We start from the raw sequence: 24,393 nt of genomic DNA on the forward strand, positions 1-24,393 counted from the left end.
ATATGAAGGGCTAAATAAGAATCATGGGCATTGTGATAGTTAATTTTATATGTCAACTTGTCTGGGCTATAGTGTTCACTTGTCTGCTGTTTGTCAAATACCATCTAGATGTTACTATGAAGGTATTTTTTTAGATGTTGTTAATATTTAAATCAGTAGACTTTGAATAAAGCAGATTACTCCATCGTGTGGTTGCACCTTATCCAATCATGTGAAAACCTTAAGAGCAAAGATCGAGGTTTCCGGAGGAAAAAGGAGCATGGTCTCAAGACTGTAATATAGAAACCCTGCCTGAGTGTCCAGCCCACCTGGCTTGGCCTGCAGATTTCTGACTAAAGACTGTAGCATCAACTCTTACCTGAATTTTCAGCCTCCAGGATTGCCCTACAGATTTAGGACTTGCCAGCTCCCACAATCACATGAGCCAATTGAGTATTTGCCTCTCTCTCTCCCTCTCTCTGTCTCTCTGTCTCTCTTTCCTATTGGCTCTGTTTCTCAGGAGAAGCCTGACTAATGCCGGCATAATAATTTTTGTATACAAAACAAAATATTATGATTTCTGCTTCAAGCTATGATAGAATAAATGGTACCATGCTAAACAACCATGCCAAAAAACATAAAACCAAACAAAAAATATATGAGACAACCATTTGCAGGCATTAGACAAAAGGCAGCATAGAAATTCAATACTGAGCAAAGGCAGACTCATGAGCTATGCCCCATGAGTGCCCTGGCTCTCTATCTAAGGACATTTCCTAACTCTAACAGTGAGCAGAAGAGGCAGACATCAGGCTTAAAGCCTCTGAAGTGGGTGGAGTCTGAATGGAATAGGACTATGAAGGATGGATCACTGAGAAACTGTGTAGCGATTCTCTGTGAGTTTTCGTGCAGGGGATGGGCTGCACACGCCAAACGGTGTGAGTCTGAAAACGTAACAGAGAAAGGAGAAGTTGAGTACTACTGGGGGGGCACTGGAGATCCAGCCTAGCCAGAGTAGAGACTTCATTAAAATTCCAGCCATGCATCTGAGACACCAGAAAAGCTACAGCTTAAAAGTAAGAGCCATGGCTAAAATCAAGTCTACTGCAGACCTAATAAAACCTAAGCCAAACCCTGACAGAGTTTGGAGGTTGAATTTGCCAAGTTAGAAAGTCCTGGAAAATAACTTGGGCTTCCCAAAGATGTGTCTTAACAAAGAACAGAGCCCATCCTACACAAATTCGAGGTGATCACCCAGTAATTGAATTACCTATCAGAGCAAAACCTGATATTCTTCGAAGGAAGACCACACAATATTTAATCTCTACAATGAAATAGGGTTAATGTCCAATAATGATTAAAAAAATTGTTGGACATGCAGGGAGGAAAAACATAGAACATTTTTGATTTGACAGAGAATGTATGCAATAGAAACCAGCTTCAAATGGCGAGGTGTTGGATTAGCAAGCAAAAATGTTTACACAGCTATTACAAATCTGTTTAAAGAACTAAAGGAAGATATGATAAAAGAACAAAAAGAAAATATGTACAAAATTTAGTGAGTGAATAAAGATTCCACATAAAAGAAAACTATATATAAAAAAAGAACCAAATGGAAATTATAGAACTAAAAAGTAGAATAATAAAAATGAAAAGCTCACTGGATGGCCTTAAGAGCTGCTTTAATATGGAAGAAGAAACAGTCAGTAAACATGAGGATGAATTAATAGAATTATCTAATCTGAAAACAGAGAAAAAAATGATTGAAGAAAAATAAACAGAATTTATCGGGGAATGAGGCACAACATCAAATGGTCTAACATGTTAATAATAAGATTTCTAGAATAAAAAGGAAATAAGAATGAGGTAGAAAAAGATTTGAAGAAAGAATGGTGGAAAATTCCTAAATTTGAGGAAAAACATTTACTTATATATCCAAGAATATCAGAATACATTAAGAAGGATAAATGCAAAAAATTCCCCACCCCTAGGCACATCCAAGTCACAGTGGTTACAACCAAACACAAAGAGAAAAGCTTACTAGGACCCAGAGTGAAACAACACATTATATACAGGGATCAATGATAAGCATAAATCTGACTTCTCATCATAAATTGTGGAAGCTGAAAGATATTGGAACAATTTTCAAGTGCTGAAAGAAAAAAGAAACAGAATTCTCTAGTGAAAATATCCTTCAAAAGGGAGGATGACGTAAAGCTATTTTTTGATAAGAGCTACTTTTAGATAAGGACTAGGAAACCCATATTATGAGAAATTCTAAAGGATATTTGTCAGGCTTCAGGTGAATGATACCAGATGGAAACTCTGACCCATAGGAAGAAACAAAGACAACCAGAAAGGGTAAATGAGAGTGTAACTATAAAGTATTTTTTATCTCCTAACTTTCTTAACGGACCACTGACTATGGAAAGCAAAAATAATAACACTTTAGGGTGGGTATTATATGTAGAAGAAAAAGATATGACAACAATAACACAAGTGAAGAAGAGTGGACACATGCAAAAATAATGCAGTAAAATGATTACATCTGTGAATTGGGAATTGTCAAGTGGAAAGGGTTGACTTAAAAAGTGTGAAGAGTCAGGGATGAATTGGAGCAACATTGACTCTAAATAGACTTTAATAAGTTAAGGATGCATATTTTTAGCCCTACAGAAACCATTGAAACTGATATGGCTAAGAATCCAATAAAGAAATTACAAAGGACTACTAAAAGTATTCAATTAACCCAAAATAGGAAAGAAGCAATAGAAAAACAAAATTTAGAAAGGACCCAGGGGAAACACAAAGCAAGATGGTGGCCATAAACCCAGCCATATCAACAATTACATCAAACGTTAACTACAGAGATGAAAACACAGGACTCGATATTTGCTGTCTACAAAAACCCAGCTTCAAGTTTAAAGACAAATAGTTTGAAAGTAGGAGAATAAAAATGTATTGTATGTAAGCAATACACCTAAGAAAGCTAGCATGATATATCAATATCAGATAATTAGAGTTCAGAGCAAAGAGAAATACAAGATCTACAGAAAAACATTTCATAACGATAATGAGTACAAACCATCAGAAAAATACAATGGTCCTAAATCTGTATGCACCTAAAAGCAGATTATATATTTCTGACCATGATCAAATTTTTTTATCCATTAATAATAAATATGTATTAAGTCACAAAATATTGAAAATTTATTAACACTGATATAAAAATAAGTTGTCGTAGAATAAATAAAAATTAGAAAATTTTTAAATAATTATAATGGAAATATAGCATATCAAAATTAATTTGATGCACTGAAAGCAAATCCAACTTTTAAAATTTAGTTAAATTCTTAGATTTAAAATCAATAATCTAAATTTCCACATTGAGGAGCTAAGGAGAAAAAAGAGCAAATTAAATTCAAGATAAGATGAAGGGAAGGATTTATAATGGTCAGTGTGTAAATTGGTGAAATAGAAAACAGCCAAGCAAATGAAAAACTTAACAAATTTCCCAATTTTTTTAGAAGATTAATAAAATTGATCAAAACATAGGAGAACTGATAAAGAAACAGAAGAAACACAAACTAGCAATATCAAAAAATAAAAAGAGGGATATTACTACAGATCCTAGAGATTTTATTAAGAGGATAATAAGGAATATTATTTTAAAATGTGAAAATTTTATAAAATGAAAACAAATTCCTTGAAGAAATGCTATTTGCGAAAAGTAACACAAGAAGCAACAGAAAATCAGAATAGCTCTATGTCTATTAAATAAATCATAATTAAAAACCTTCTCACAAAGAAAACTCCAGACCCAGATGATTTCACTGGTTAATTCTATTACGCATTTAAAGAAGGTGTAATTTCAGTCTTACTAGAAGTTTTTCAGAAAATAGGGAAAATAATCCCCAAATCATTTTATGAGAGCAGCACAACCCTAATACCAAAAGCTGACAAATGCTGGAAATTTTAAATTATAGCCCAGTATTAGTCACAATCATAGATTCAAAACTCCAGATGAAATACAACAACCGAAATCAAGAATTACACAAAACGGATAATTCAAAACGATCAAGTGAGGTGATCCCTGTAATGCACGCTTGGTTCAACATTTGGAATTCAAATAGGATTTGCCACATTAACATGTAAAAGAAGAAAAATTACATGCTCATCATTATATCTCAATCATTTCAATAAAGACAGGAAAAAATTTGGAAAAATCCAACATCTACTCACGGTAAGAAAAAAAAAAAACACTTCAGTTAAACCAGAAATAGAAGGCATCTTCCTCAATATAATTAGGGCATCTATAAAATACCTATGGATAACATCATATTTAATGATGAAAAATGGAATATTTTACTCATAATAGCCCTAAACTGAGCCATTAGAAGATGAATGGATAATAAAATGGTGGTTTATCCATACAGTGAAATACTACTCAGCAATTAAAAAGAATGAACACACACATATATTTACACAAGCAAACATGGATGAATCTCAAAAATAATATGGAAGGCAAAAGAAAGATATAAAAAGTACTTATAATATGGTTTTATCTATATGAAATTGTAAAACTTGAAAAATTATCATATAAAACTAATGCATAGTTAATGTGTAACTATAAATAGCTTATACATAGTTGATATCCAAAACTAATGTATAGTTTTAGAAACCAGTGGTTACCTGAGGCAAGGTTAGAGATGGTTGCATGCAAAAGCTGTAAGGGAACCCTCTGGGGTGATGGAAATGCTCCCTATCTTGTGTGGGGCTCTGGTTAACAAGTGCATAAATTTATCAGTTCTCAAACTGTCACTTTAAAAGGATTGGATTTTATTTTTGAGCAAGATTAGCCCTGAGCTAACATCTGTTGTCAATCCTCTTCTTTTTGCTGAGGAGGACTGGCCCTGAGCTAACATCCACGCCCATCTTTCTCTAATTTATATGCGGGATGCCTACCACAGCATGGCTTGCCAAGCAGTGCCATGTCCTCACCTGGGATCCAAACCAGCGAAGCCAGGGCCGCCGAAGCAGAATGTGTGAACTTAACCGCTGTGCCACTGGGCCGGCCCATAAAAGGTTTTGATTTTATTTTATATAAATTATATCTCAATAAAGTTGATCAAAATGTATAATGTTAAATAAAATCTAAGATACAGAACAACTTATTTTTTCTTGTCCAAGTTGTATGAGAGAGAGAGAGAGAGAGATAATAGAGAGATGTCAAAGAAACAGTAAAAAGTAAAATCACATTATATTAAACATGGTATAACAGGGATTTCAGATAATTTTTATCTTTACAATTATAATTGATGAACGTCGTAATTTACAAACATGCTAAAAACAAGCATGCATTATATTTGCTCTAACTTAGAAAAAATGTTATGAAAAGGAAAGTAAAATACATAAAATATCTAACATGTAGTAGATTTTCAGGATGTGGACTTCTTTCAGGAACTTCCTTTCAGCTCTTTCTCTCCGTTTTCACACTCTCTTCTACCACTTCACCTTCTATTTCCAGTCTCTTGTGCATTGACTTCTGTTTTCCTTTATTCCCATTATATAACACATTCATTCCTCAATTCCCAGGTGTGACGATGTTTGATGCAACTTTTTCCTCAATTTAGTTCAAGTCAGTACCAGAAACTTCCAAGGAACTAATTATCAATTTTGCAGAACATCAAGGCTCACAAAGCTATACTCAAAAACAAAATGGTAAGAGAATAGAATGTATCTCTACTGTAATTGCATTTTTTCATTTCTCTTGACCTGAGCTCAGCCAGGAACACAGTTTTTCACATGCCTCCTGGGCTATCAACATCAGCCAGCCCCAAGAGAAAGTCTGGCTAGGAACCACAGTCATAAACTTGTACACGGGGTACCCTCTCAGAGGCGGGCCTGAAAGAAAGCACTGTTCACGTGAACCAGCAGTCATTGGCCAGAGCCTTCTGTTGTGTTCTCTTTGGGATCCCAGCCGGGAAGGCTCCCCTTTTTCCCAGCTGCCCTCTACAGAAGGAAAACCTTCGTGATCCTGCCTTTGGCAGACCAGGAAACTGGTCCATCTGTTCTGGCAGACACCTTGCTCCCTGGTAGAGAAAAGACAACAGTGGGTGCACTGGTTGACTGCAGTCAGTACTGGTTGATATTGAGAGGTGACTAAAAATGAAAAACAACAAAAAAAATACTTGTTTTTTACTGCTCACTTTATAAAGTGTCTCCTCACCTAAATTTTTATAACCCTCCCCTCAGGAAGGTGTTGCTAAAGGAATAAAGAAGCAAAGTGAGTAAAGTCTGGAAAGGAAGTTGTCTTCATTTGCTGACTACTTGATGATTTAGGTGTAAAATCCTAAGGAAGGAAGCCATCAGAAAGGAGTAAATTCTATTGCCAGAATTATTATTGAAATTACAAAAGCTACGACGTCAATATAGTAAGGTTAATTGTGTTTCTGTATACTAATAATCAGCAATTGGAAAATATAAAGAAAATACCACTTTTTTAAAAGTATAAGAAACTAAAATTCTTGTTTAGAAATGAATCTAACTAAGAAGGTGAAATATTTGTATACTGAAACCTAGAAAATGTTGCCAGAGAAATTTAAAAAGTCCTAAATAAGTGGGAAGAAATAGCAAATTCAAAAAAAAAAATCCTTAGATATTACGATGGCTTGTCACCTTCCAAAACTCAACTTTATCTGATAGAATCCTACTCTTTATTAATAATTTATCTTGTTTGAGAGAATTTAAAAAGAATTTATCTTTTTCTCCTTGGAGTTGGGCAGACAACAACAAAAATGCATTGAGAATTAATGATCTAAAAATTCAAGATAATCCCAGCTGAAACTCCAGCAGGCTTTTAATAAGTTGAGATTACTCTAAAATTTATATGGAAATTCAAAGGCCTTAGAATAGTAAAAAGCGACTTTGTAAAAGAAGAAGAAAGTTAGAGAACTCGAGCCAGAGTTTTATTGAATTAAAGGTTAAAAAAAATTGAGTAATAGAACAGATTACAGAAATAAATTTGCATATATAAGGTCAATTGATTTGAGACAAAGTTCCCAAATTAGTTCAACGAGGAAAGGATCATTTTTAAAAACATGGTGCCGAAACTACTAGATATCTGTATAAAAAAAAAAATTGACCTGTACATCATACCATTCACAATAATTTGAGATTTATAATATAAATAAGCATAAAAGCTAAAACAATGAAGTTTCTAGATGCAAACATTGGTAAATATTTTTGTGATCTTGGAGTAGGTAATGGTTTCTTGGATTGATAAAAAGGACTAAACGTCAAAGAAAAAGTCAAATTAGACATCATTAAAATTAAATAGTCTCCTCAAAAGACACCATTAAGAAAATAAAAAGACAAGCCACGTCTTGGAGTAAATGTTCTCAATATGTACATCTGACACACATCCACTGTCATACCCACTCAGGTATCTAGGTATGTTTGTGAGGTCTAGGTCCGAGTGCGTGTGTGTATATAAAGCACTCCTACGGCATAAAAATAGATAAAATAACTCAACACCCAATTAAAACAGAGGAAACCTTGAACAGACACTTCACAAATAATGTTCTGAAAAAGGCACAGGATAAGATGTTCAACTGAATTAGTTACCAAGGAAACCACAGTGTGATGCCACCACACACCCACTAGAATGGCTATAACTGATAATTCCAATTGTTGGCAAAGATATGGAGCAACTGATGTGTTCCTTCATCACTGGGTGAAACATAAAACGGTACAAATGTTTTGAAAAACAGTTGATCTCTTATGTAGATTAACGTACTCTTACTACACAATCCCGCAATTCCACATTTAGAAATTTTCGCAACAGAAATGAAAAACATATTCGCAAAATAACCTGTGTAAGAATGTTCATATTTTATTGATATTTCCTCGAAGTTGGAATCAATCTATATGTCTATGAACAAGAGAATGGATTAAGAAATAATATCGTATATTCATGAAACAGAATACTATTAAATAATAAAGGAAAACAAATGACTAATACATGAAACAGTATTAGGCTGAGGGAAAGAACCTAGAAACAAAGAAGTGAACACTGCATAATTTTCTTTATATAACATTCAAGTTTAAGAAAAATTGGTGACAAAGATCGGAACAGTTTACCTCTGGGAGATGGAATTGACAGGAAAAAAGGATGAGGAAACTTTGAGATGGCGACCTGGTGGTTACAGGGGTGCATACATTTGAAACGACTTATTGAAATGTACATTTAAAATCCTTGCCTTCTATTTTATGGAAATTATACTTCCGTTAAAAAATAAAACATAAGGAAAAAAGGACAGAAACAGAACCTATAAATCAATATCCACCGTAAGGAAACATCAAAACAAAACAATAAGAAATGGATAAGTCTAAAGCATAGGGTTTAGGGAAGTGCACATGTAGGATAAAACTAAAGCAATACAAGGAAGCAATTACTAAAACCTAGAATATTTGCTTAAGAAGAATAGCAGGGTTTTGCTGGGATGAGTCATTTTGAGGGGCTTCTAGTGTGATTGACAATATTTCTTGACCTGATTGGTCAAATGTTAATAAACACATTAGCCTCATAATAATTAATTAGCTGTACATGCATTTTATAGTAATTTTCTGTATCTGCATTTTATTATACAATAAGTAAGAGGGTAAATAAATAAGCTTAAAAGTAAATGAAAGAAACCTGTTATATATAAAATGTTTGAAGAACACTCTGAGTATGAGATTTAAGGATGAGAAGGAGCCAGTCTAGGAAGGATATGGAAAGAGAGGGAAAAATGCACGTGGAGGACCGAGAGCAGCTCACTGTGACTGTGGCATGATAAACTTGGGCAGTACTGTCGTGAAATTAAGTTGGCAATGAAAGCATGAGCCACAGCATGCAAAACTTATAGGTCAAAATAAGGAGCTTGGGTTTTATTCTATTCTACATGAAATAAGAAGCTATAAAGAGTTGGAGTGGTAGAGAAACGCTTTCCGGTTGACATTTATAAGAAATTACTGCAGCTTTTGTGTAGGCATTTTATTAAAGAACAAGAAGAATGAAAATAGGAAGAAAGTTAGGATAGGCACAGTGTAGACTGGGTTAGAGACACAGTACTTACACTTGGGTGGTGACAGTGGAGATGGAGAGAGGTAAATGTGCTCAATGTATTTGGCTAAGTGGGTGACAAGAAGAGAGAAACTAATGATTCTGATCGGTTTCCATCAGGATTAACTAAGTGAGAATGTCATATATTAAAATGGCAGTAGATTAATGTAGGAAAAAGTTTTGGAAAGGAAAATTCATAACTAATTTTAGGGGTTAAAACTCCCGGGGCCGGCCCCGTGGCCGAGTGGTTAAGTTTGCGCACTCTGCCTTCGGTGGCCCAGGGTTTCGCTGGTTCGGATCCTGGAGGCAGACATGGCACCACTCATCAGGTCACATTGAGGCGGCATCCCACATGCCACAACTAGGAGGACCCACAACTGAAAATATACAACTATGTACTGGGGGGATTGGGGGAGAAAAAGCAGGGGGAAAAAAACCCCCAGAAGATTGGCAACAGTTGTTATCTCAGGTGCCAATCTTTAAGAAAAAAAAAAAAAACCTCAACACTCCTACCCAAAACTTCAAAGCTTATGTCCACTCCCTGCTACCCCATTCCAGATTGTGACAGAAGTTCATCTGCTTAACCATTAACCCACACTTCCCAGACTAACTTTTGTTCCAGCCACCCTATCCTTGTTCCATCCCCTTGCCATCCACACTAACATCTGTCCCTTTAAAACAAACCTTTTTTTCTGTATGGAAAACCTTCCCTACCATATGTACATGATTAAATTTTTATCCATCTTCCATGCCCACAAATTTTAGCATTTTCTTGGAAGCTTACTGGGAGAGTTGCCCTGTCTGGAGGTGACTGTCCTATGTCTACATATTTCTCTATTATAGTTTTATCATATTGCATGTATTGATTTTTTCTATGTTCCCCATTAAAAGGAAAGCCCTATAAAGAACAGGACGACAGCGTTGGTTCATCTTTCTATCCTTAGTCTTAGCACAGAGCCTGGAAAGGAGCCTGCATTGAATACATATTTATTAAATGGCTATTTTGGAAGACATGCAACAAATTCACACTTTTGCAAAATGTCAGACACCTACATGCTTAAAGCTACCTGTTATGATGATATGTGGCAACTCAATTCACCAAATATATGTTGATAGCCTATTATGTGCCAGAGTTAAATATTAGGACTAAAAAAACTAATAATAGATGGTTTTCTGCTTACTATAGTCCCAGTCTAGTTGGAGGATGACATTTGAACAGGAAATTAAAATAAATGTGGCAAATGTCATAATGTAGTTGTCAACAAAGTGATGTAGGAATGCAAATGAAGAAGAAAATTATTCTGCTCAGTAGGACTTCCCTTAAGGAGTTACCTTTGATCTCGTGCATGAATATGGAGCAGCCCTTTTATTGAGTATTTAAAAATTTTTTAATATATTCATCAACTAAATTTCTCTCAGTGCCTTCAGCTTTTGCAATGGGTCACTGTTTTTGCCTTTCACACACCTTGTTTAGACACGCTGTGAGTCAGGAGCAGCTTGTTGGAAGCAGTAATCCACCCACGTTCATTCCTTCCCTTCTATTTGTCTCAGAAAAAACTAGCTGCGTAGAAAGGACCCTCGAAGTACCTCAGCCTTGCAGTGGCTGCAGGAACTTGCATATATCATTGTTCTTTGAGGTTCTCCAGTTCCTTCATCTATAAAATGACAAGATTGGACTAAATCTCTACTCCCGTTTTTTGACATCAAGCTCTGGTAGAATAGTATATTTCAAGAAATACAGATAAATATTTATTAGAGGAAATTAATTTAGGAAAAAGTTTCAAGTTTACGTACAGGACTTCCAGTTCCCAGTTCTGCATGTAAGGAAGTTGGAAGTGACCACTCCATCCTAACAAGCAAAAAGATGAACAGACTGAAATATCAACAACTCTTCTTGGATCCATAAGAGAGGGGAGGACACAGGGCAAACCACTGTCCCTAGGATGGGAGAGACAGGCAGGGAGGTTTTCCTGGGCAGACACTCAGGGGCAGGAAACAATGGTAGAGTAGGAAAACGTGAATTGTGACTGACAGATTTCTACAGGCTAAGGGGTGGACAACACTGAGAGTTAAAAACTCCAGGAGGACACAGTCATGGGAGGACCATCACAATGTTGTGAGATTTATCTCCAGGAGCTTAACCAGATTCCCATAGTAAACGTCAAAGAAAAATCCCCTTCTGCGTCTAGCAGGGGGAGGGGAAAAGGGACCATTTTGAAATATACCAAAGCACTTTGTTCTTAACAAGGCCTGTGCTCAGGGGAAACTAGTTAACACGAACCTAAAATGCTAGAGTATTATCAGAGTCTAAGTGACCCTGGGAAGGGAAATACCCAACTCCAACCCACTCTACCCATCTCATTCCAACTAAAGGGGGAGAAAAAAACCGAGAAACACTTGTGAAGTTCACAGTCCAGAGCCACAGGCTCACTAAAAGACTGAGACTTAATCATAGGACTATTGAACACTTCTCCCCCTGACACCTCACCACCACATCATTAAAGACCTATTCATAACAGTTTCTTTTCCTGGTACAGCAAGTCCGTCTATCAAGAGAAAATTAAAAGGTATACAGAAAAAAAAAAAAAGCACCATTTAAAGAGACAGCAGAAGCATCAGAACCAGACATGGCAAGGATGGTAGAATTATCAGACTAGGAATGTAAAACCACTATGACTACTATACTAAAGGCTCGTATGTGTAAAATATCATGGAAGAACAGATAGACAATGTAAGCAGAGAGATGAAAATCCTAAGAGAGAACTAAAAAGAAATGCTAGAGATAAAAAACCACTGTAATAAAAATGAAGAATTCTTTTGATGGTCTTGTTAGTAGACTAGACAGAACAAAGGAAAGAATCTCTATGATAGAATATATGTTAATAGAAATTTCAAAAACTGAAAAGAAACAAGAACAAAGACTGAAAGAAATAGAACAGAATTTGCAAGGACTGTGGGACAACTGGGAAAGGTGTAACATACATGTAATGGAAATACTAGAAGAAGAAGAAAGAGACAAAAGAACAGAAGAAATATTTGAAATAGTAATGATTGAGAATTTTATCAAATTAATATCAGGCACCAAACCACAGATCCAGGAAGCTCAGAGAACATTCAGCAGGGAAAATGCCAAAAGAAGCAACACCAACATGTAATTTCTAAACTACAGAAAAATCAAAGACAGAGAAAAAATCCTGAAGGAAGTTGGAGGAGAAAACACTTTACCTATAGAGGAAGACAAGAATTTTATGTGACTTCTCCTCAGAAACCATGCAATCAGGAAGACAGTGGAATGAAATAAAGTGTTGAGAGAAAAAACCCACCAGCCTAGAATTCTACACTCGGCAAAATTATCCTTCAACAATAAAGCAGAAATAAAGACCTTCTCACATAAACAAAAAGTGAGGGAATTTGTTGCCAGTAGGCCTGTTTAGCAAGACATATAAAAAGAACTTCTTTAGAAAGAAGGAAAATAATATAGATTAGAAACTCAGATCTACATAAAGAATGGAAAAATGTTGAAGAATGAATAAGTGAAGGTAAAATTAAAAAAAGCTTGTTTCTCTTCCTGTTAATGACCTAACCGATAATAGTGTTCAAAATAATAACACCAATAGTGTATTAGATTATGTATGCTTATATATGTACACCATATATACATACACTCTTATATATGCTTATATATAAGTGAAATGAATAACAGCAAAGAAACCCATTTTAAATATAAAGAAATACATAGAGTAAAAGTAAATGGGTAGAGAAAAATATGCCATGCTAACACTGATCAAAAGAAAGCAGGATATTTCAGACAGAGCATAAATCAAATGAAGAAAAGTTATTGGGGATAAAGAAGGGCTCCACTTACTGATAGTGGGGATAGATAAGGGTCAACTCACCAAGACTTAATTTCTTAATGTGTATGCACCTACTAATAGCATCAAACTGTGAGGCAAAAACTGATAGAATTGTGAGGAGAAATAGATGAATACACTTTCATTGTTGGAGATTTCAACACCCCTCTATCAGAAGCAGACAGATCCAAGAGGCAAAAAATCTGTAAGGACATATTTGAACTCAACACCACCATCGATCAACTGGGTATAATCGACATCTACAGACTACCTAATCCAACAACAGCAGAGTACACATTTTTCTCATGCTCACGTGGAACATTCAGCAATATTGAGCACATTCTGGGCCATAAAACACTCCTTAACAAATTTAAAATCAGACAGTGTCTGCTCTCAGACCACAACAAACTTAAACTAGAAATTAGGAACAGAAAGATAACTGGAAAATCTCAAAATATATGGAGATGAAATAATACACTTATAAATAACACATGGGTCAAAGAAGAAATCTTAAGAGAAATTAAGAAATATTTTGAACTAAAAGAAAATGAAAACACAACTTATCAAAATTTGTAGGATGCAGCAAAAGCAGTGGTTAGAAGTAAATTTATAGCATTGAATGTATATATTAGAAAAGAAGGAAGTTCTAAAATCAATATTCTAAGCTTCCAACTCAAGAAACTAGAAAAAGAAGAGCAACTTAAATCCAGAGTAAAGAGAAGGAAGAAGTAATATGAATTAGAAAAGAAATCCATAGCATTGAAAACAGAAAATCAATAAAGAAAATGAATGAAACCAAAGCTGGTTCTTTGAAAAGATCAATAAAATTGATAAGCTTCTAGGCATGTTAACTAAGAAAAAAAGAGAGAAGATACAAATTGTTAATATCAGAAATGAAAGAGGGGATATCACTAAAGATCCCATGGAAATTCAAAAGATAATAGGGAATAGTCTGAATAACTATACTACATGTCCACAAATTTGATAACCTAGATGGACAAATTCCTTAAAAGACACAATTTGCCAAAACTCACACAAAAGGAATTAGTCTGAATAGGTTATATATCTATTAGAGATTTTGATTCAATAATTAATAACCTTTCAAAACAAAAATTATCAGGGCCAGATGCCTTCACTGGTGAATACATTTAAGGAAGAAACTTTAGGAATTCTCTGCAGCACCTCCAGGAAACAGAAGTAGAGGGAGTACTTCCTACTTCATTCTATGAGCTCAGCATTATCCTTATACTAAAACCACAAGAAGACATTATGAGAAAAGACAACTACAGAGAAACATCGCTCATGAACACAGATGCAAAAGTCCTTGACAAAATATTAGCAAATGAAATCCTAAAAAGTATAAAAAGAATTGTTCTCCACGACCAAGTAGGGGTTTATTCCAAGTACGCAAGTCTGGTTCAACATTCAAAAATCAATTAAGGTAATCCATCATACCAATATGTCTAAAAATGAAAGAAAAATCACATGGTGGTATCAATAAATGCAGAAGAGGCATTTGATAAAATCTAAAGCCTATTCATGATAAAAACTCTCATTAAACTAGGAATAGAGGGGAACCTTCTGAACTTGATAAAGACTGCCTGCAACAAACTGACAGCTAACATCATATTTAGTGATGAGAAACCCAAAGCTTTCCCACTGTGATTAGGTACAAAGCAAGTACGTTCCCTCTCACTACTCATATTCAACACCATACTGGAAGTCCTTGATAATATAATAAGGTAATATAAGGAAATAGAAGGTATACAGATTGGGAAGGAAGGCACAAAACTGTCTTTGTTAGCAGATGACATGATCGTCTATGTAGAAAATCTACAAGAATTGACAAAAAAACCTCGTGAAACTAGAAACTAGAATTAAACTAATTGTTTAATTCATTATGAAAGTTCATTATAGCAAAGTTGCAGAATAGAAGGTTAATATACAAAAGTCATTTGCTTTTCAATATATTAACAATAAAGAAAGGGAATTTGAAATTAAAAACAATACCATTTAAATCAGCACCCAAAAAACTGAAAATCTTAGGTATAATTCTAAGAAAATTTGTACAAGATCTACATGAGATAAACTACAGAACTCTGATTAACAAACTCAAAGAAGAACTTAAAAAATGGAAAAATAGTTCTGTTCATGGTAAGAAGACTCAAAACCGTCAAGATGTCAGTTCTTCTCAAGTTGGTCTGTAGATTTGATGTAATCCCAATCAAAATCCTTGCAAACTATTTTATGTATATCAACTAACTGATTCTGAAGTTCATATGGAGAAGTAAAAGACCCAGAATGGCCAAAACGATATGAAGGACACTGACAGGATTGGAGGGCTGACACCACCTGACTTCAAGGCTCACTCTATATCTACAATAATGAAGACAGTGTGGTGTTGGTGAAAGGATACACACATAGATCAATGGAACAGAATGGAGAGCCCAGAAATAGACTGCCATAATCACCTGATCTTTGACAAAGGAGCAAAGGCCATACAATAGATCAAAGACAGACTCTTTAACAAATGGTGCTGGAACAACTGGACATCCACATGCCAAAAAATGAATCCAGACACAGATCTACACCCTTCACAAAAATGGCTCAGAATGGATCATACACCTAAATGTAAACAGAAGGCAATAAAACCTCTAGAAGATAGCATAGGAGAACACCCAGATGACCTTGGGTACGGTGATGTCTCTTTAGACAAAGCATTAAAGACATGATCCATGAAAGAAATATTTGAGAAGCTGAGCTTCATTAAAATTAAAAAATTCCTGTTCTGTGAAAGATAATATCAAAAGAGTGAGAAAACAAGCCACAAACTGGTAGAAAATATTTATTTTCAAAAGACATATCTAGTGAAGGACTGTTATCCAAAATATACAAAGAATTCTTAAAACTCAACAGTAAAGGTACATATAAATTATTCTTACTTTTATAATTTAAAAAAACCAATAGAGGATAACCATACAATAGAATTCACCAAGATATTTGAAAGCTCAGGTCTAAGTGATATAGTATCATTAATTTTCCTTCCTTTTGCAATTACCAAAATTACTTGGGAAGTGTTATACCACGAAGTATGAAAATAAAATTTAAAAATAGTTTTTACTCTGCTCCAATATTCTACAAATCAATTTCTTTTCACTGGTTTATTATACTAACATTTTAAAAGAAGATACTACAAAAATCTTCCCCCTTAATTTGTTGACAAGGATGGTAAGAATGTACAAAGTGCTTCTGAGCTCCCTGCTGGTGTATAAGGAGATGGGCAAGCCCAGTCAGAGACTGCACCCCTCCAGCCTGAAATCTCTCCCCGGTAGGAAAGCCTTTCTACCAATTTGAATGTATATTCCGTTTCTGAATGGGGCTCAGCAGGGTCAGCCAGAGTGTGATGATGACATATTTGCAGATCTTAATCTTCAGAGCCTGCCTTAGCCTGCTCTTGCCTTCACCCTAGAGGATTTCCTCTGCATACTTCTCAGATGTGTATCACAATACCCTGGACTCTAATATGCAGGGAACGCCCCTCCCTACACATTCATTTATATACAGCTTGCTTAGAGAAAAACTTGCAGAGACATCTTGAAATGGAAACTGAGAAGAGGAAAACAAGCAGAAAATGTCCCTAGAAACATAGGCTCTGAAACCTACAGGGAATTGTATTTCCACTTGTAGAGCAGAAAAAATTTGACCAGCTCTTGGGAAGCATAACAGGTGTTTTCCCAGGCTGGAGGAGTCGGGAGGTGCAATGAGTTCACAAAAGCAGAAAAAACTAAAAATTTCTACCCTCCACCCCTTCAGCCAGGTAAAGTGCTGCCTTTCTCTTCTGGCCCCTTCTCAGTTTTAGCAAGACTCTAAGGTGAATTCACAAATGCACATCGACATAATTTCGTCTTCAGGAATCACAAGACCACGGCTGTTGGGCACTGAGATGTGGTCCATGGGCAGGGTTTCCTCCCCTGGTGCTTTTTTCTGTGGCTACCACCAGTGCTAGCCCGAATGGATACTGGATTTTGTACTTTGTTACAACACCTCCAGGATTGGTTCTAGTCGTCGCCCTCAAACTGGGATGCTCTGTGCTAGTGAGCAGCCTCTTGACCAACTTGTGAGTTTTCCTGTAGGCACTGCTTTTCTGTCCTTGATCTACGGAAAGGAGATGAGACCAGGATAACTGAAATATCCCATTTCACAGACCAGGACTCAACACGCCTTCTTGCCCACTCATTAGCCTCTCCCTTCATCTCTTTCTTCACTTCATGGCCAGTTTCTTGGCATGCTATGCTGCCATGCGAGATACCTAAGAAACAGGTTTTCCTTCCCTTACCTCTGCATTTATTGAGTATGTACCTACTGAATGTGTGGCATTGTTCTAGGAATGTGGAATAGAAAGATGAAGTGGATAAACCAGGTCTCTAGGCCAAGATTGCTTATATTATAAGGCAGAAGATAAGTAAGTGAAAAGGCATAAAGCATGAGCGAGGACCCAGATGCAGCTTTACTCTAACTTCAAGGCCTCAGTATAAGCAAAGTTCCATTCCAGCCATTTGTTCTTGAATTTGGGTATTTCTAAGAAATGGCACATCAAGCTAAACCCAGTGGATGTGAGACTGAGGTCAAAGCTCATTTATTTTTTTCTACATTTAGTGATTTTCATCATCAGCTTAACAATGTTAAGATTTTGAGATATAAGTTTTTGCTCTTCACTAAGTTTTATAAAATAACACAATGAAACAAATTATCCTAATGGTTGCACATACAGTAGTGGACACAGATGTTGATACTGCTACAGTTGATAAAAGAGAATACCTCTGCATAATGGACCATGGTGTTAGTTGCACCATCTCACAGGAAAGTGTGGATTTGGCCCATAGAAGTGCAGGTAAAGGTGACAGTGTGTGTAGAATCAATGTGCTGAAATTACACAAGATCAGAAAATTCTGGTAGGGCTTAGTGTCTGTGAGAACAGCTCACACCTCACTATTATATTATTACTTTGAAATATGAGTATCCCGGAGCATTTATCTTTCAAAAGGAATTCTAGAATTTTATTTCTAAAAAAGAATTCTGATGCGGTTTTCACAAACAGATAAGTTTGATAAGAATATATATCTTAAATTACGTTTTCTGAATTACCCCCTTTTTATTATATGCAAGTCAGTAACTTGTTTTCTTCAGATAGTTGCTATAATTCCCTTTTAAAATTTATTCTTATGTATTTTCTTAAATTTTATCACTGATTACCGCTATATATACAAAGATAGCTGTTTTTGTGTTCTTCATTTATAAGCTGACACCTTATTGTAATTTATTATCGTGGTTAATAATTTTTGTCAGTTTATGTTTTCAGGTTTCCATGTCATATAGTCTGCAAATACTGATGAATTTTGTAGCCCTTTCCAATTATATTCTTCCATTTTCTCATACTTTACAAATTGGATTGATTACAATTTCCAGAAAACTCTTAAAGAATGGTTTATATGAGACATACTATGGACATGATTTAATGGGAAAGTTTCAAGCATTAAAGTGATGATTATTCTATTATTTATAATTGTTGTTTTTATTATTATTATGGTTTCAGAGTGACATTTATCATCTAAAAGAAGTATCATTCTACTCTTAGAATCACTAACAGAAATACATATTTTACCTTGTGTTTTGTTAAATGTTTTTGCATTGTAAAACTAAATAACCACATTTGTTTTCTCCTAGATCCTTTAAAATATATTTATATATTATCAGATTTCCAAGTTCAGTCATCTCTAAATTTCTTGTTTATTAGATAAACGCTACTTGGTTATGGTATTTTGTTGTTTTAATTTATTGTAAACCTTTTTGCATTATTTTTGTATAGAAATTTGACCTCTAAAATAATGACAAATGTTTTGTACTTCTGTTTTGTGTTACCTTGGCCATTTTTAATTGGTATTCTAGTTCCTTAAAATGAATTGAGGAGTATTCCTTTTTATGTAATCTATAATGTCTCTAAAAGTATTAAAATCTTTGTTCTTCAAAGTTATAAGCAATTTTTGTCTTAATTAACTATTTGATCTGGGCAGTTTTTAAAAATGGTCATACTTTGAGGCCAGCCCAGTGGTGAAGTGGTTAAGTTCACATACTCTGCTTTGGTGGTCCAGGATTTGCTGGTTTGGATCCCAGGCATGGACCTACACACCACTTATCAAGCTGTGCTGTGGCAGGAGTTCCACATATAAAGCAGAAGAAGATGGGCATGGATGCTAGCTCAGGGCCAGTCTTCCTCAGCAAAAAAGAGGAGGATTGGTGGTGAATGTTAGCTCAGGGCTAATCTTCCTCAAAAAAGAAAAACAAAGGTCATATTTTGAAAACTTTAAAAGTTACTCTTATTGACTCCTGGTAAGTTTGAAGAAATAAATGAGCTGATTTGTCACCCTTCTCTCTCCAAACCTATACTTCTGGATAAATATAACAAAGTGTTTTGACAGATAGTAGTATTAAGAACTAAAAGATGGAAATGGTTAAGTGTTATAAATGAACAGGAATCTCAGAATCAGGGCAACGATTGGAAGCTGAAGCCAGAATGGCTCATAGGCTTACAAATGTTGAAGCTGCAAAAGCTATGGGGAAAGGTTTGCAAAGTAAATTAAAATTTAGTTTTTAATTAATTGTTAATTTAACAGTATTAAAATAACAAACGCATTTTTCAAAAAGATAAACATAATATTTCAAAAGAAAAAAAATGACCACGTATGACGCTATCAGTGAAGTCTCAACCAATTTCAAAGAATCAACACTATCCTGACTACATTTTTTAATCACAATGAAATAAATTAGAAATCATCAGTTAAATGAGAATCTAAACCCTATAGGGAGGAACTGAAAAGAGGATATCTTAATTATTCCATGGTTTAAGGAGAAAGTGTAATAGAAGTTATACAATATCCCATTTTAAATAGTAACATAAGTATACGCTAAAAAACTTGTGATTTGCAGCTAAAGCAATACTTAGAAATTTCAGCATTAAATTCATTCAATAAGAAGAAAAAAAGAAAATAGTATAGTTTTTGAAACAGTTAGCTAAAGATTGATAAAGTTACATTCATCACCCACATTATCTCTACATCAAAAAGTAGAAAGAAAATAATAAAGAAAAGAGTAGTACTTGTAATACAAAATAAAAAAATCATAAAAATTAAAAAAGTGATACTGAAAACTGATTCATAAAAAAGGCTGAAAATGTAAACATCTAGCAAGACTAAAGAAACAGAACTGAAAGTAAGAAAATATTGTGAATAAAAATGGGATCCAAAGCTATATAAAGTGAACATTACACAGAATTTGAAAGAAAATGTATTTCAATAAATTTGAAAATGATTTAATAGAACAGTTTTTAGGAGAACATAAGTTTTATTCATAAATACAAATTGAGTTAAGGTAATAAAAATGTGAAAGATTATTTTAAATAGTTATTTTGTTTTCAAAAATCCTTTCACATTCTCCTATAACCCACTGCACACATGCACACACACACACACACACAGATGGAAGTAAGTCATTACATTCAGATAGCATTTTATTGAATCTCAATAAATAAAATTGCTTCAAGAGTATAAAAATAAGGAAATTGCCCACTTTGTTTCATAAGCTGGTATAACTGATGTTAGAAGAGATTAAGGAGTGTAAAAAGAAATGGATATTTTCATTTTAACAGAATTATCTCACTTATTGACACAGCTGAAAAAGTTCTAAGTAAAATTTTAACAAAATTCAGTAGTGTGCTAAAATAAAGTATTATGACAAAGTTTAACTCATAACAGAAGTAGAAGGATGGTACAATACCAGAAAATTTCTATGTACTTCACTTCATTAAGATTTAAAGAAAATAAATATGATAACCACAGAAGAAGGGCAGCATGTTAAGATACAGAGTAAAACGGGACAAATGGATACATACACATACAAAATAATTAATTTGGTTTCCTGTCTCACACCACAAACAAAAATTAACTCAAAATGCATCATAAACTTCAATATAAGAATGAAGCTATAAAACTTTTAGAAGAAAATACAGGAACAAATCATGATCTTTCGTTAGATAATGATTGACATAGCACCCAAAGCAAAAGTTATGAGATTGGTAAACTGGACTTAATAAAAATTAAAAACAGTTGTGCTTCAAAGAACACCGTCAAGAAAATGAAAAGACAATGCACAGAATGGGAAAACTCTTTGCAAATCATTTATCTAATAAGATAATTGTATTCAGTATATATTTATTTTAAAAAGTCTTATAACTCAATAATAGAAAACACAAACAATCCAACTTAAAAATGGGTGAAAGATTTGAACAGGCATTTCTCCAAAGAAGATTTTAAACCGACAAAGAAGCACGTGAAAAGATGCTCAATATCATCCACCACTAGAGAAAAACAAAATGAGATACCACTTCACAAACAGTAGGATTGCTGTACTCAGAAAGACAGATAGGGACTGGCCTGGTGGTATAGTGGTTAAGTTTGCGTGCTCCACTTTGGTGGCCTGGGGTTTGTAGGTTGGGATCCCTGGTGTGGACCTACACAACGCTCATCAAGCCACACTGTGGAGGCATCCTACATACCAAATAGAGGAAGACTGACACAGATGTTAGCGGAGGCGCAATCTTCCTCAAGCAAAAGAAAGATGGGCAACAGATGTTAGCTCAGGACCAATCTTCCTCACCAAAAAACCCCCAAATAAGACATTAACCAGTTTTGTCAGAGATGAGGAGAAATTGAACCCCTAACACACTGTTGGTGGGAATGTAAAATGGTGCAGCCCTTTGGAAACAGTTTGGCTATTCCTTGAAATGTTAAGCAATGACTTACCATATAATCTACCAATTCCACTCCTAAGTCTCTACTCAAGAGAAATGACAATATACGGCTATGCAAAAACTTATACACAAATGTTCATAGCAACTTTAATCACAATAGACAAAAGTTAGAAACAACCCAAATGTCCATTGATGTGTGAATGAATACACAACATGTGGCACGTCCGTATAATGGGATTCTTTTGGTAGTAATGAAGAATGAAGTACCAAAACGTGCTACAATGTGGATGAATCTTAGAAACATAAAGTGTTATGCTGGGTGAAAGAAGACAATCACAAAATATTGCACGTTACATGATCCTATTCATATGAAATGTCCAGAATAGACAAATCTATAGGAGCAGAAAGTATATGAGCAGTTGCTTAGGGCTGGGTAGGAATTATATGGGTGGGAGAGGAGGAACTTATTTAATTAACACAAAATTAGTGTTTTTACTGGGTACAAAATTACTTCTGGGATGATAAAAATGATCTAAAATGAGTATAATGATATTACACTACTCTGTAAATATACTAAAAAGTACTAAAAACCACATTAAATGAGTGAACTTTATGGTATGTAAATTCTATCTCAATAAAGCTGTTTATTTTTTAATTAAGATATATTTGGGGAAATTTGTTACACAAAGATAGCACTTAATAATTTTTGTCATATGGCACTGAAAATGACCATTGCTGGTGTTTGTATTTGACCTAACTGCTGGTTCTCTCTGTTACAATAATTCGTTAACATAATTAAGCCCAAGATTGGAAATACACATAGCAAGATTTAAGAGCTACTTATGATTGAAAAATATTCTCAGAAAAATAGAAAGAGGAGAAGAATTCCTCATCCTGATAAACTATATCTTGCAAAACATATTGAAAACCTCCTTCTAATTGGCAAAAAGAACCTCAGTGAAGGAATGTGCTATATTCATAATGTAAACAAACCTAACATTTGAATAATTGAAATAGAACCTTTGTATTAACTTGAATTCATCTCAAAAGCATAAGATTAGATGAAAAAGCGAAGTTACAAAAATTACATAAATTAAAACACGCGTAGCCATGTTATTTATGGATAAAATTATACAGTAACAGTTTTAGTACATGGACCAAAATTATGTAAAACAAGTATACAACAGTGTTTGCTTTTGAGGAAAAAAAGGAAGAGGTGGAACTAAAGAGAATAACAAGGAGGTTTCAGATGTATGTGCAATATTCTGTTTATTTAATTAAAAAATTTAAGATACAAAGATAAAAAAGTCAACATTTATTTTAGCTTTATCACAGTAAGTCACAAAGATATTCAGAAATTATGGAACATTTTATCACCAGGCACATTGGTGACACCACTTTGTTAAATCATATAAAATTAAGAACATCATGTTCATTAAAGAGAATTTTTTTCATGGTTATTACCCTGCCCAGTTTTCTACTGTTTCCTGAGAAGATTTCGGCACATTGTATATTTCAAATTTACATAGTGTTCTAATATTATTTTCAGTTCATTCCAATCTTGTCTTAAAATATATCTTCCATGGAAGTAACAAATTTTTAACTTCAACTCCGTATCCAAAGGCTGCACAAGAGAACCTAAAGCAGATGTAAGATTCAGAAGCCTTAAGAAATATCTGCTCATCAATTGATTAACTGATGAATTAATAGATGGAATTCTGGAAGAAATTTCTCCCTGATACGATGCATTTTTATTAGTGTACAGTGGAATTAAGCCATTCGATGTGGAGTTCTCCCTATCTGCTACATTCCACTCATGCTTGTCGCTGTGCCTTAACCTTCCAGATTAGGCATTGTGTGCAAATATTGTCCTTTCGGGATGTTCTCTATCTACTTGCCCAACCTCTGCTGCTTCACACAGAGGGGAAGATGCATGAGCCCTGGGTTTGGCCCATCACATCATATTGCCCCAATTGCACTACTTCAAGCAAAAACATTTTGACGGTTGTGGCATACGCAGGCTTTTTATTAATAATATAAAGCAAGAAAGCATTTTCACAGAACCTAGCCTATCACAACCAACGAATGAAAGCTTGTGGCTATCACTGACTAGTTGCTTGAGTGGGATCAGGGAGGGACAAAGATACTCCATATAGTTCAGGTTCCTACTAACAGGGGACTCAATGCATTCTTTTAAAGTAACATCCCATAATCAGGTATATGTGCTTATTTAAGTTTTAAATCTACAATTTTATTTATTTTTACAATGTAGTTCATAGAGACCCTATTTTATATACTTGATCAGAGATTAAATACATGTAGGTACACATTAAACACTGAACTTTCCACAATATGGGGAGGAAAACCTACAGCCTATCCTTGTGTTTGATTATGTGGAGGCTGGAACAGCTTCCTCAATATCTTAGGATTTAGGAATAACAAAGTAATAACCATTGATACAGAAATTTAGTGTTTAAACAATGCTTACTTGTATTTAGTCTCTAATCAAGTATATAAAATGTAGCTGAGCACATGAACCTAGGTCTTCTGGAATCTTCCATTACATCTCACTGGCTGCAAACATAATGTCACTCTTTCATTCTCTAAAAGAATTCAAAACCATCCTCTGGAGTCCAGAAAGACTTGGGCTCTAT

The sequence above is a fragment of the Equus quagga genome, chromosome 2 (assembly GCF_021613505.1).
Source record: "Equus quagga isolate Etosha38 chromosome 2, UCLA_HA_Equagga_1.0, whole genome shotgun sequence".
Classification (NCBI taxonomy): domain Eukaryota; kingdom Metazoa; phylum Chordata; class Mammalia; order Perissodactyla; family Equidae; genus Equus; species Equus quagga.